General features: G+C 44.4%; 1 protein-coding gene across 10 annotated transcripts in view; it reads left to right on the top strand.

Annotated features, from left to right (window-relative positions):
* The window catches only part of LOC118508670 (serine-rich adhesin for platelets), a 155425-nt gene that overhangs the window by 38749 nt on the left and 104676 nt on the right, over window positions 1-12000 (top strand). For 2 of the 10 annotated variants that reach the window (XM_036048888.1, XM_036049069.1), the window contains exon 1: window positions 3304-4186. The exons of 7 other annotated variants lie outside the window; for them this stretch is intronic. The gene's annotated coding sequence lies outside the window, so the exon portion shown is untranslated. Of the gene's footprint in view, window positions 1-3303; window positions 4187-6149; window positions 6244-12000 lie in introns of those variants that run through there. One more of the 10 variants, XM_036049166.1, reaches the window with a different exon arrangement.

The raw sequence follows: 12000 nt of genomic DNA on the forward strand, positions 1-12000 counted from the left end.
GTGTGTGTGCCAATAACGGAAGCCCAAGAAAAAGAAGAAGAAGGGTGCAAAATCGCGTAATAATATAATTAACAGAGTGGAGAGGCGACACACCAACCAAGCAAAAACGAAGCACGCATTACTCTCGTTCTCGTTCGAACGCATTTAATCTCTCTCTCTCTCTCTCTCTCTCTCTCTTTACTTTGTTATTCCTTCAAAGTAAGCACGAAATGCAAAAATCAAACATTGCATGCGCGCGTGCATGCATGTGTGGAAAGGAAGTCTGTCGTAAAGGAGGGGGTGGGGTGCTGGGATGGGGGAAAATATGTGTGTGTGTCTGCTTGACGCAGGAAAACGCAGCCGGTCACGATCGATGCCCCGTTGCAGCGCAATATGCGCTTACCGCCCGCTTTGATACACACACACACACACACACACACGAGGTGTACATGTGCGTGTGTATGCAAGAAGGGTGGAAAAAGGGGGTGGCTTCCTCTGTTGCTGCTCGTGCAACGTGCCTTACCACCAACAATCCTCCTGGTTTCCCGATCATTTCATCATACAGACTAGCGTTACCAATGTCAACGCGAGCGCCGTTACGGGTGTGAGAGAGACAGAGAGAGAGAGAGAGAGACAGTTTTTTTTTCATTGTGCGTTTGAAAGAGAGAGAGAGAGAGAATGCGAAACAACGCGGCTGAACAAATAATCGGTGCGTGTATGTATTTGTCGTAAGTATAAGAGAGAGAAAGAGAAGGAGAGAGAGAGAGCATCCTCTTCCACTCTTCCTCTGCGTTACTGCTCGTACTCTCGATCAAGAAGTGCCCCAGGGCGACCTTGACATTGAACGCCACGCCATGCGCGCGACGCCGCATGCGTTTTCAGATTTTGGGTCGTTTCCTTCCGTTGCCTCTCGCTCTCTCTCTCTCTCCCTTCGAATCGCGCCCCCTTCCCCCCGTTGACGTCTTCCGTTGACATTGGGTTTTGTGATGCAGTTTTTACGTAAGCGTGTGCTGTAGCTGGGTCGGATGCGCGAGTAGAGAGAGGGCAGAGATCTCATCCTCTTTTTTTTCTTCTTAATGTAGATTTATTGAAGCGACTCGATCATGTATGTTCAGACGGGGCAGATGGGGAGGAGAGCCGAAGAGAGGCGGCGTGTGTATGTGTGGGGTGACAGAGATGCAATTGAGTGATTGTTCATTCGTCTGTCACACGTACACTACTAATGAATCGTCGCGATGGAACGCTCCAACCTCCATTCGGTGCGGAGCAGAAGAGATGAGCTGTCACAGTTTGAAAAAGTGATCCACGACACTATACTGTTACTGAGCGCTCGTTGTTATCACACTTAACGGGTTTCGGTAAGAAACGCCACGCAGTCGCATGGTTGACGAATGGGTGTCCCACGCGTAGGCGATTAGCAAGTGAGATCAACAAAACAATTAGCTAATGTCACTTTGACAGCGCGTCATCTTTCTTTGTTGGTTACGCACGCGTAGGGGTAGTACGGGAGCGAGAGAGATTCATCCAACCGTTTGTACAGTTGGCTCAGGCACGCTCTCGATTCACTCTCGCTCCAGGCTGCACCAGGTGAGATATTAGATCACACACAGTGATGAAGGGATGAAGGATAAGATGGACGTAGTCGTCCCCTCAACACTGACCTTCCTTTTTTGCCCATATCTCCATAAGTCTCCCTGGTACACACGCTCACTTTTGTTATGCAAGTGTTGCTAGAAAAAACGGATTCTTCCAAACGACACAAGTGTGTACCCGTGTGTAAGAAACAAGTTTGTGCGGGGATTGGCTCAAAAATCAATCATTTGGAGCAAGAGGTAGAGTTTATTTTCAGTTTTTGGCAACCTCGATCGTTCTGCTGCACCTGCACGCACGCTCACACATGCAGCTATGAACAGCTATGATTGGATGAGAAACAGTTGATTTTACTAGCCAATCGCCTTTTTGTTTCGTCCAGCTGGGGCTTTTCTTTATGCGTGAGCTAATTGGATGACAGTATAACGATCGAGCTCGGGAATGGAAGGAACTTGACTTGACTCGCATTCTTACAATCTTAGTAGGTGGAAGCATGATGGTACGTGTGACGGCACGTTGATGTATACGCACAGTTGGATTCTTCAGCGTACGCATCTTTTTTCTTCTTTCACAATTGTGACCGTTGTGGAGTGGACACGAGTTTGCCTATCGAAGATGCATACGTCTCTCAGCGTCTGAATATGAGCACAGTGACGGACTTCATTATATGACTGTACCTGAATATACTATATAGAAGCTATAGCTATGTTTATTCGGGGCTGTCCGGTAGCCGAGGTGATAAAGGCGCCGTTCTCCACGCGGCAGAACCGGGGTTCAAATTCCATCCAGATCGCAGGGCTGTCAACTTTTGCTACGGGTAAATTCATGTCATTTTAAATATAGTTTATTTAAAAAAAAAAATTATTAAAGGATACTGCAGTTGAACCAAGTCTTCTTCTTATTCTTCTTCTTTGTTGGCCTAACGAACTCTTAGATTCATGCCTGCCATTTCTGGCTTAGTACTTATTGATAGAGTTGGATAGTCAGTCCTCAATATGGGAGGAACGGTCTCAGATGAGATTTGAACCCTGATACTGTTGTGTGAAGACCGGCGCCGCCATCGCTTCTACTACCTGTCAAATCAGATGAACTTGTTACCGACGCATTTAACGGCAGACATACCACATTTGTAACAGATTGATCACTAAATGCGTCATAAACTCGCAATGTTTTTCATAAGCAACATAAAATGTTCCGAAACTTCAGTAAAACGGCTAAATAAATGCGTAAAGCTCATATAAAGGTAAAAAAACAGGATTTTTCAGTTGATAAGGCAATAGCATCCATTTTTATGGCAGGCTTCTTAGCTGGAATGGCAAACAAAGCTAGTTGATATGGAAACGGCTTCATATTAAAAATAAGTACACCTTATGTTGCTACCGTGTATTGGGTGCTTCACCAGGATCAAGTGTGTACACTGGCTAAAAGTGCTCATTCTCCGCCGCGTAAGCAAGGCGCACTTTTAGTTTCATTCGCCTTTCTTTTTTAAACTAAAGCAAATAAAGGGTGCAACAACCGATCCCCTTCGGGTTCGGGGCTTCTTGTTGTGGGCTCTCGAGCAAGGGATGTTCTTTCTTCGCAGTGGTAATCACCAAGAGGGTGACGCGGGGGAATGCAAACGAAAATAAAATTGTTCCCATCATTTCGGCTGTGTGTAGTGTGTTGTCACGTCAATGATCATCGGGGGGGATCATCGGATCGGATGGTCGGCAAATCGGAAGATCGATCGATCTGTGTGAACCGGATATTGATCGGTTAGGGTGGGTTGTTGCAGATGCAGATACAGATACATACATCCAAACAAACACATACACACTGAGAGAGAGAGAGAGAGAGAAGGAGATACACACACCGATGCACCGGCCTTGGCATTGGCCACCGTGCTGTTAGTAGTATGCGCTAGATGCGTGACTGTGGTGCACGACCGACCGTGCGGATATGTGTGTGCGCAAGCGAACGGGCGTACGTGCGCGCGCGCGCTCGATCGTTTTCCGCTCATTGCGCGCTTTTCGCAAATGCATCCTCTGACACTGGGTGACAGAACAGTGTGTGCAAGGGTGTGCAGTGTTACTGAATCTCCTTGCCGCTAGTTTTGTTTTTTTGTTTTCGTTCCTCTAGAAGAGCGTTCGTGAATATGGAACCAGCCAAAAAGCATGGATTAGAATGGTGTTCCTCAGTCGGAAAATTCTGAAATGATGAGTGATAGTGTGCGTGTGTGTGTATGTGCTTTCATATGTGTGTGTGGATCTCTTAGTGCAATTGTTTGTGATATTTAAAACGGGCGAAAATTAAAGATTGAAGTTAAGATATTCTAAAGTGATCAGCAACTTGCTCTATTGTTGGCGGGAGAGTTTTCCAGTAAGCTTTAATTGTAGTTAGGAAGAAATAAATAATAAACAAAATTGTGGGTATGAGTTAAGCGAAACATAAAACCCCGGTGTGTTGTGGTTGGAAAGAGAAAGCAACATTGAACCAGACAGCTTTAAAGGCTTCTAACTGTTCTTGGCCAAGTGTTATATCAAAAGGTTAAACTTTTCTACCGAAAGGAGGCAGTGTTTTGTACACAACCGACAGAACAAAAAGCAAGCGGAAGGAGGGAAAGAAGAAGCAACGACAGGTGAGTAGCTACCCCGCTCGTTCACATCCCTCGCCCCACCGATTGCTGAGTAAGCTATCCAGCATCATCTGTGTGCGCCTTGTTACGCGGACTTGAAATCTTCTTCGCTCGTCAAGGTTGCGTTGGTCACGATCTGCCCCGGTGTGTGGGAAGGGTTTGCAGTCGACGACGTGGGTGTTGTTGGGTGCATCCGACCCAACAATTCTTCGATAAGGGGCTCTCTAAAGGGAATGTCTAATTGTCAATTCCAAGCATCAATTCTGTACGCAACAATGGATCCATGTGGAGGAACTTTTGAAGCATTTCAGCTGAATACAGTGGAATTTTGCAACTGCGTTATGGAACGTTGCAATCATATAATGGAATGCTGCAGATAGCTAGTGACAGTTTGCAATCAGATTTGCTGCCCGAGTTGGTGGTGGTTTTGTTGACATTCGTATTTGAAGGCGTTTTACGTGAGAAATAGCCGGCAATGTTGTTTTACAGGGTTTTCCAATCATATGGTGGACATTTGGAAAAGTCGATCAAATTTTTAAACTTTAAGCCCCACAGGGCTGCCTACATTGTTACGGGTAAAACCAAGTCACAGAAGGTCAGAAATGGCAGGCCGAGACCTCTTGCGAGTTTGAAGTCCCAAAGAAGAAGAACTAGCTAAGAGCAAGGGACACGCTCCTACTACATGAATTCACGAAGGGGAAACTCACCGAGTGATTGGTATCTGTCAAGATTTTCAATCGTAAAACTGTTGGACGCAAAATATTACGAGCTTAGCATATTTTATGATCCCAAAGTTCAATTACAGACAGTACTTTTCGCTTTAATTTATCTCGTCAAACCTCTTTTACATACAAGAGGTGTAATGCATGACTTCTCTAAAGCATTCAGTTGTTGTTTTGTTGCTAAGTTTGATAATGTTTTGTTTGTTTTTCAATGCAAAAAGAAAAAAGGGGTTTCTTTCACTCTTTGCGCTAGGCAGGGCGGCATACATTCCTTGTGTTCGTCCGCCATCCGCCTCCCCAGCTTTAAGCTAAGAGGAGAGAGTGTGTGAGTCCAATGGCTTATCATCGATCAGCATCATCATCGTTGTTACACGGGCCCGTAATCTTGTCATCAATCTAGGCTCTCCGTGATCATCATCAGCGGCGCACCAAGTGGAGGTGTTCAGTTCGTAGCGTACGTAACGCTTGCGCTGCATTTTCGCGCCCTCTCGAATGCCCTTCGCCACTACCAACCTTCCTCCTCCGCATGCTCCTCCTCCATCACCCCCCCCCCCCCCCCCCCTTTTCTGGACCACCCACCCAACCATTCCTGTATGGTTTGGTCACGCAGCTTCGTTTCGCGTTACATTCACCAGCGAGAGACAAATGCAACGTGCATGCATTTAGCACGCATTCGTGCACACACACACACACGCAGTGACCAGACATGTATGGCAATAGCAACACCAGAAACAATTACACGATCGGTTGTCACCCTCCAGCCCCGGGATGATGATGATGACGGCCATCTCTTCCAGGGTGTTACTTTTCATTATTGTTACCTTGCTCGTTCTCTCTCTTAAACCTTGCCGGGTTTGTAAAAGGTGTAGCAAAACCGGCGCGGAACGTGTGTTTGATGACTTTAGAATTTTAAGGGACAGCTTGCCACATCACCCTGTATGCCACCAGAGGCCCTTCGTCTCAATAGAAGGGGCAAAACAAAAAATTCTAGCAACTGAGGAAGAACTATCAATATGGATTCTGATGAACTGGTGCTAAAAGAAACATAATGTTTTTTTGTTTTGTCGCTGAAAGAAGATTGGATTTTGGAATTTCGCTCAATTTAAGCATTCTAAACAATTGGGTGTAGGAGGATACACTTACACTTATGATTTTTTTGTGTAATTTTTTTTTATAGAAAACTGTTATTTTAAGTATAAATTGTACTAAAAAATGTATTTGCTTCCATTTTGCTCTCTTTACAGGTACGTTCAACCCACTTTTGTACGACGATGCTGAAACGTACCAGGCGGCTCCATCGAATTTTGATTTGTTCCAAAAAAAATTCCTTCTCGTTTTGTAAGTAAACAAACGAACCATTATACCTATAATAGAGACTATCTCTACACTCATTCGTCACCGAAGTTGTTATGCATAATGTAAACAGCATGGTCCAGAAGGGGGTGAGGGTAGAGGAAAACAGAGAGGCCCTGCGGCGCGGGCTGGGCAAAATGGAGACAGAATACGATTTGTTATTCACACGGCCATACCAATCGATTGCGCAAGAACGCGTGTGTTTGAATGCACGATGATGATGTGTGCCGAGGGTCACGGGAGAGGGAAAGAGAGAGAGAGAGAGCTGACAATAGCAGCCGGTCTTGAATTCGGGCGGCGACTGATGGAAAACTGGGATTGAAAATCAATGGTCTCTTCGATTCGACATTGTATCGTACGTTTTGCATTCAAAAACGTCGGCTTTGCGATCAAAATATCGTGCTTATGGTGGGTTGAGTGATTCATTTTTTTAGTAGTAGAGAGAACGAGAGAAGGAGGAAGAGAAAGAGAGGAAAGGAAGACAATTTAAAGTTTATTTATTGCTTGTGGATTTGTATAGAAAGAATGGAAAAATTATATCGTTCATCATATAGTTTTCATCCCTTAATATCATCCCTTATTTTCTTCTTCGTTCACGCAACAATCTCAAAAGCTCGTGGATGTCATTAGTGGCTTCCATGACTTAGTTTAATCGCCTATAAAAAGTCAGTTCTGCGTACTTCATTATCCCCTATTTTCATCCCTTAATTTCATCCACCATTTTCGTCCCAAATTTTCATCCCTTAATTTTCATCGCCTTTTTCCCAGGTCCAAGGAAACCGTTTTTTACCGAAGAACATACATTTAATGCTCGCCAATTTTCCATCACCCATCTGTGCATTTGCTCGTACTTTTTCCTCGTTCCAAAATCGCGCCATAAGCGTAGAGTTCTCTCTCTCTCTCTTTCCCACTGTTCGAAAAATCCCTAATTGATGCGTTTAACCTACTGCTCCAGTTATCGATCTTTCCGAATGGGGCACCGATTCGCATACCTTGCTACATTTCTGCGATACAACCCCCCTTCTCTCCATCACTTCTTCCCCAAAAAATCCTGCACCGCTTCGACAACCCGAAATCAGATTTAGGTTTAACTTTCTCCCCGCCTTGGGTCGTCATCCCGATCACCTTTACCACCAAAAGCCATTTGATGCACATCACCTGCTCAACTTTGCTTGCTGGCTGGTGCCTGCTGCTGCACTACCAATTTCCCCAATTTTCCATCGTACAGTTTGTGTGCCCCGTCACACTTCGACAGCGGCATAAATTCCCCGTACCCTGTCTGGCTCTCGTTTGGGGCACTGGGCCATGAGCCAAAACATTATGCAACGGGGTTCAGATGCAGCAGCAGCAGCAGCAGAAGGGAAATATGAAAGAGTGAGGGATACTAATACAGGATGGAAGAAAGATGGAGAGAGAGAGAGAGAGTATGGATGTCATCGCGTATTATGATTGCGTTTCTCTCGAATGCATTTATTAGCCTGATTTATTCCAAACAGCAAGGGAGGATTGGTGGAAAAGCGTGGGAAGTGGAAGGGAAGAGGATACGGAATGGGCAAGAGGGTAATGTTTGACACCCTTTTCGTATAAATGGTTTTGTGGAGCAAAATTCTGCCGGGAATGAACGGGTGGGCAAAATGTTTTGGCCCCGATAAATAAGAGGACCCCTTCCTCCCCCGACGGTGGGTTACGATCGATATCGAAAATAGGTGAGATGCATACACACACACAGAGAGAGATGCATCGTTTATGCATTTGGGTGAGAAGTTGGTTTGGAAATGAAGGAAGGGGTGTTGGAAGGTGGCTGGATATGTGTCACAATGCAATAACGGGTAAAGAGAGAGAGATGGAGAGAAACAAAAAATCATTACAGCTGCTTTTCCGGGTCGCTTTTCTTTTCGAATTGGAGGAAAGAAAATGCATAAAAAAGTCGTGTTTTCACACGCTGTTACCCACCCCCTCCAACCTGTCCCCCGCCCCTATCTTTACGATTCGAATTTTATAAGGGCGATGGGGTTCGTACGATCGATTAACGAAGAATCACCATGCCCGGCGAACCCTGCTTTTCTTGACACTTCGAGTGCTGTGTATTCTTTTTTTCTTAATTGATTATACCACTTCTGCACGGGCCGGAACGTGATTTCTACAAGGCAAAGACGCAACACGATCGAAAGATATCGTTCACGTATCCTTTATGTAAAGGGGGAGTGTGTTAATGGTTAAGACCATGGGTGGAACAAAACAGGGGAATGTGGAACGGGGGAAAAAACGAGGGGGTGGAGGTTAAAATGTCGGCCGTTATCGTTACCATGACTTTCATATACTCAAATTATAGTTTTTGTTTAAAAAAATGTATCCCTTAGTAGATGACACCCTTATTTGGATTTTTTGTTGAATAGCATAAAAAAGTATAAGAGTATTTCATATTTAATTTAAGCCAATAAAACAGTAGGGTAGTTCTAAAAACTTGCAAATTCCTGTTACAGAGAGCACGCTATAAGAAGAAGAAAAAAAAAACAATTTTAGAATAAAACTTAACATGCGTCTTTTTATTTTTTTAGCCATCATTCTTCCCTTTAATCGACAAAATAGTTATCATTCCTTATTATGTTTCTTTATTTTATTTTATTTATTTTATTAATTCATCAGGAATTGTCTGGTGTGGTCTGAAAACATTCAATTGAAGTTATAAGCTGATGTTTTGCAATATTTGCAGGGTTTTATAGGTCATTCTAAGATCAGCAATGTTTTTTTTCTTATTTTTATTAAATGACCATTTCAACATCCGATGGATGGTTTCGTTTCCGTGGATATAAATTTCAAAATATATCTGTTAGATTTGTTTAAGGAAGCATTTAAAAAACCCCTTGAAAAGTATCCGAGCATGCGGGATATGGCAAATAACATAGAGGAAATCAACAAGTCATTTATCTTGTTAATTTTTTTCTGAACATAAAATTCACAGTAATCACAATAGATGGTGACGATACGGCGTTAAACCGTTATAATCAATACATAAATAACTAAAAATAAAAATTTCACTACAACACATCAAATTGTGGAGATAGCATAAAGCATTAAGAATTTAAAAATATTTGAAGCTACAATTTTGTAACTTCCCGAGAACTAACATCCTTAAATCTTAGCAAATTGAAGCAATATTCGGGCCACGCCGTCCTATACGAATAAAACAAAAATATTATTAAATCTTAAATTTTAAATAACATCCAGTCTTAAGGATACAGGGAACCACCCCTGTAGGCGTGGATGGAGGCCCCGACCTTCACATGACAGGCCCCGGATGTCGAACCTCGGTCTCAGGACCGAGCCATATTCAGGACTATAAAGAAGAAAAAGAAGATGGACTCATATTCAGCTCCTTTGCTGTGCTCGGCAAACGAAAAATTACCATTTAGCTTTAGTGAAGTTGCATAATCTAAGTTGAACAGCGATTATGCCACTAATATTTTTATCTCGCGAGAAATACTCCGCTCCGAAACAAAACCGTCCATCGTTATCGTATGTTTCAGTAGTGATTGGCTTAAAATTCTAGCCGTTTAATATCTATCTGTAAAACCCTGCAATTTGTTATTTGTTATCCAGCAGGCAAAAAAAAGTAGTTGCGTTGGAGTGAAATCTTAGATACAACAAATGAAGTTGAGATTAGGAGAGGGTTAGTTAAAAAAAAAAACATCAAAACACCCCCAAACCCTAAAAGTCACAGAAGGGCAAAAGAAAAAGAAAGTTTTTGCCTCGCAGCAGCAGCATCAGCCACGCATTTGCTGTTCGGCCGAACGCGCACAAACCAACAAAAAAAAGGAAGGGACTTGCGTTTAATATAACATTACCGATCTTGTGCGCTAGTGTTTTCCCTTTTTTTTTCCTGTCAACCCAAAAAATCGTTGGCCGGATCTCTGTTTGTTGGCACAGAAATCTAGTTTTTGTTGTGCTGCTTGTGTGTGTGTGTGTGTGTGTGTGTGTCTCCTGCCTTTTTCCGCCCCAACGTGGGACGACAAAATTTGGCAGTTGGACAAGTGGCCTTCGTACTATCCCCCCCACTGTTGTCTCGCTTGTATGCAGCCAGCCCGCATTTAGTGCACATTACCCGCGAAAGCATCCCCATTTCCCACACACACACACACTACTACTACGATAATGATCTTAGTATTCGCTTACAGTAAGCTTATTTGTAAAAAAAAAATGGGCATGAAAATATTGTGATGGAGGGTTGAACGAAAGGGAATATTGGAAGGAACGGGCGTCAACCTTCATAAGGCTCTCTCTCTCTCTCTTTCTCAACACCTTCGACACAATTCGACTAGGTGTGTGTGTGTGTGTGTTTGGGAAACTTTCGGTGCAAGGTAATGATTTGGCATCTAATTTTATGTCCGCGCGCTTCCCTTGTGTTGCGCCAGCTATTCTCATCCCTACGGACTCATCTTGGACGAGGTGTTTCAGACGTTGGTGAAGTAAGTGGGAGGGATGAGTTGGCATCACGGGGAAAGGAGGGTTGGGGAAGTGCGAGATTCAAGTTCACGCTTAGGGCGCGTGAGCGCAGGAAACCCGTGAAAAACCGGGAGTGGAGTGGTAAAGGAGAGAGAGAGAGAGTGAGTGAGTGATGCTCCATCACTTCAATCGCACAACGACCGATGGGAAACGGAATGCAAAGAGAAGAAAGGGGTTTGCTGAGTGGGAAAAAAGCAAAAAAACCGGCAATCGCCAACAAAGGGAAAAGGATTTCACCACAAAAATAGGACACACGTATGTGAGCGAGCCCTTCCTCGTCATCGCCCTGATCCTTTCCCTGGTGATAGAAGATGTTCAGCCACGCTTAGCGACACACCTTGGTGTCCCGAAATTCGAGAACATTCATCTCCCTCCCACCCCCGGCCATCTCCTAGCCCTTGCGAAAGGGTAGTTTTGTCCCACGGATGTGTCGGGTCGGGGCGCGTACACCTTCTTTTTTTTTGGCAACAGTACCGGTCCCCTCCCCTTTCCTGAGGTGTTTTTTACCCCCTTTCGATCATCGATCGGACATGCAAAGATGCGCACCGCACGTGTACCTAAATATAACCCCCTGAGTCGCCTCCACCCCCTGATCCCAACCCCCTCATCATCTCCCTCCGCTGAGGAGATGCTAGTAGCTTAAACCTGACGCGCAATTGAATTTGGCACCAGCAGGTTCTTGGCAATATCTGCGTTACGACGCGTTTGGGACATTTTTCACTTGGAGATTTACTGTGAGATGTACTGAGGATTGTACCTCGGGATATTCTGGACACCTTCACTGCAGCTCGCTAGAAATCTTTGATGGTGTTGCGTACTATTGTCACGTGATCTCCTGGCGGTGAGGTGAAGATGCTGTGTCGGTGTCTACCTTATTACTAAGGCGAAGTGCAACTCAGGCATATTCGATTTTTGTGTGACGTCTCCCACGGTTCATCCTCACAATCTTAATCGATCTGTTTGTCGCGCACTCAGCACTAATGAGCTCCGGCTGCAGCCGTTTGGGTAGAAACATCCCGCCATAAACACACATCGAATCCTTGGGTAGACGGAGGCGGGTGATGTGGTTGTTTTGTTTGTCACGTAAACAACGCACTCCTCGAATCGATTCCCGGGGCGTTCGCTGACAATCCTCCGTTAGGGTTCCTCAAATTAAGATCACTTCCCGTTGAATGTCACCAAACGTCACCGGAGAGTCACGTTCTGGCATGACGGGTCGGTTTTGTTTATTATTGGTGT

Source organism: Anopheles stephensi, chromosome X (assembly GCF_013141755.1).
Source record: "Anopheles stephensi strain Indian chromosome X, UCI_ANSTEP_V1.0, whole genome shotgun sequence".
Classification (NCBI taxonomy): domain Eukaryota; kingdom Metazoa; phylum Arthropoda; class Insecta; order Diptera; family Culicidae; genus Anopheles; species Anopheles stephensi.